This window comes from Gossypium arboreum, chromosome 2, assembly GCF_025698485.1.
Source record: "Gossypium arboreum isolate Shixiya-1 chromosome 2, ASM2569848v2, whole genome shotgun sequence".
Taxonomy (NCBI): domain Eukaryota; kingdom Viridiplantae; phylum Streptophyta; class Magnoliopsida; order Malvales; family Malvaceae; genus Gossypium; species Gossypium arboreum.
The window spans coordinates 94,619,005-94,621,927 of NC_069071.1; the positions used below are offsets into that span (position 1 = coordinate 94,619,005).

General features: G+C 34.5%; 1 non-coding gene across 1 annotated transcript; it reads left to right on the forward strand.

Annotated features, from left to right (window-relative positions):
* The first annotated feature begins 284 nt into the window (after positions 1 to 284).
* LOC128289645 (small nucleolar RNA R71) lies at positions 285 to 391 on the forward strand. The gene has a single exon (XR_008279289.1). It is a non-coding gene; the product is annotated as a small nucleolar RNA R71 (small nucleolar RNA).
* The last annotated feature ends 2,532 nt before the right edge of the window (positions 392 to 2,923 follow it).

Here is a 2,923-nt window from a genome sequence, read left to right on the forward strand (position 1 = left end):
TGTTGCAACCGTTAACATAAATATTTTTCAGAATGGAAGTCATAGTAGATACCTAAGCTTCTAAAGATGTAATAGTGTCAACTTCAAGAATTCTTGCCACTTTTCTTCATATGGCTGCTAGATAAGTAGGCCACTGGTACTTATTACTTGAAATCCTTTCAAGAATCTTATACAGTTCATTGTATGACTTTCAAAGAAGAGCTTCATTAGTTGAAATGTCTACTACCATTCTTGTGTGAACACTAAGACCATTATAACAGGTCTCCAGTTGAATGAAATGTGGAATACAATGATGAGGGAACTTTCGTAATAACTTCTTAAATTGTTCCCATGCCTCATACAAGGACTCATCATCGAATTGCTGAAACAAAACAATTTCATTTTTGAGCTTAGCATTCTTTCTTCGTGGAAAGTACTTCAGTAGAAAACGTTCTGTCAATTCTAGCCATGTGGAAACAGAACGAGTGTTAAGGAATTCAACCATGATCATGCCCGATCTCACAACAAATATGGGAAAAACTTCAATCTTAAGGCATCTTCAGATAATCCTGGTAACTTGAAAGAGTAACTTACTTCCATAAATATGTAAAGATGCAAATGGGGATCTTCACCTGGCATCCCACTGAACAGTCCTATTGTTTGCAACATCTGGAACACCACTAGCTTTAACTCAAATTGAGGGGACTCAATCTCGAGTCTTACAATCTCTAGATTGATTTCACTAAACAAAGGCAAACATACTACCTAATCGCTCGATCTCTATCATCAGCAATAATGATCAAATTTCGATTATTACAGGATGCGTCTTCTATTGGATTTTGATTCATCTCTTTGACTTGTCTTTGGGCTAATCTCTCCATTCTTCTTTGCCCAAAAGTACATTCAATTTCTCGGTCATCTGGCAATATATTGATAATTCGGTCTATGTTTATAAACCTTGAAAAATCACGAAAATAAATAAGTTAAAATAAAAATAGTAAAAATAAAAATAAACCAAATTGAAAAATAAATATCCTCACAGATAATGACAAATACAATCCCTAAAAACAACACCAAAATCTTGTTATCGCCTAATTATGTGCAACTGTACACATTCGTACAAGTAATAAGTAGTGAGCAAAAGAGTATTGCCTCCACAGGGACTGTTGATTGAATTATTTTTAAAGTTAATTTTAGTGAATTTGGTTCATGGCAATATCATGAAAGAATATCACGAAAAGGGATAATATAATACAACATGAATAAACTAAAATAAAATATTTCACTTTAACAACAATTCATTAGTAGTCATAAAAAGAATATCACAAAAGGTTCATGGTAAAATGAAAATTCATTAAACCCATTTAATTAAGGCATAGGTTCCTCTCAAAGTCCTATTTTGTTCCAAAGTTAATTAGCATATCCGTATGTCAAAAAACTATCTTATAAATCACCCTCATGGGTATTTTCATAGTTTATACTTACACCAATTATCTTCCGAAATTGACATAAATTGCACCATTTAGGTCTTACATCTATTAACTATTACCTCTTCCCAGATTAAATAGTTAATTCAATTACCTAGAAATGTTGGTCATACATTCACAAGTACAAACATGAATTAAACTTAAATGAATGAAATAATCATTTGCACAGAATATTCAGAAAAGAAATACCAATGATGTAACACCCCTAACTCGTCTCCATCCTCAGATTAAGGTTATAGAGTATTACAATACAATTTAGAACATTTAACTTCAAACATAATCAAGTTTACAAATTAAATAATACTATTCAACTATACATGTCAATCAATGTAAAATTACACTTGTGGGCCTTAAATCGAGTCTACGGTACCTTAAAAATAGTTTAGAAATAGTCACGGTCCAATTCGAAATATATCAGAAAGTTCAGAGAAAATTAAAAAAATTTCAAAAGGTCACACGGCGGTGTGGCCAGGCCGTGTGGGCATTTGAAATATAGGACACACGGCCATGCCTGTAAAGCCCCGATTTTTGGGCCTGGAAGTATTGGGCCTTGAGTCTGGGTTCGGGTGAAAAATGGCCCGAATAATTTGGATGTTATTATTATTTTTTATGTTTAGTTTAGTAATTAAATAAATAAATTACGAAGGGTTTATGGTGTGGGAAAAAAGGCCCAAGAGTAAATTTAATTCGAGGCAATTCCTAAATTTTAAATTTTGGGAGAGAGGGTTCTGGCGATATGGGCTTTTAACGTTGAGGTGGTAAAATAGGACACAAATAAAGCCTTTGTAAAGTGGCAAGATGGTGCCACTAAGTTCCTAAAAAAAAAGGTGTCTGGGAAGGAATTAAAGGTCCAGGGTTCAAGTTGCAAGGTAGGCATATGGTTACTTTTTTTTAGGCATGTGTCGGGCATGTGATCACTTAAGTGAATTTCGGCAAGGGCCTTAGAGAGGTTGGGCCGATTTTTTTAGTTTATATTAGGGTTAGGTTCTTTTCTTTTTGTCTTGGAGAATAGGGTTAGCCACCTGAAAGCTTTCACTGTCATTCATCCTTTCTGAGTTCTCACAAAAGCCGAAAACGCAAATTCTTTCTCCTTGGTGCCTATTTCTTCTTCCTCTCTTTTTCCTCCATTTTCTTTCTTCCGTTTTTCTTTTTCTTCTAGCCAAAACCTTCTGATCACCTTACTCACCTCCTCTGTCAATCCCATCCTCCACAAAACCTCCATAGCCAATTGTCATAAAAGCCGAAATCCTGAAAACTCACTTCTTGTGCCGATTTCTCCAAGCCAAAATCCTTTAGTTATTTTTGTTCTTTTTGATCAACTTTCATCTTCTCTAAACCCTTAGTATCTGTCGACAACATTACTTCAAAGTTATGCCTCAAATCGTCATCTTCTTCGTCACTTAAAAAGCCGAAATACCATAGATTTAGGGACTTATAGCCGAAATTTTAGATCTCCT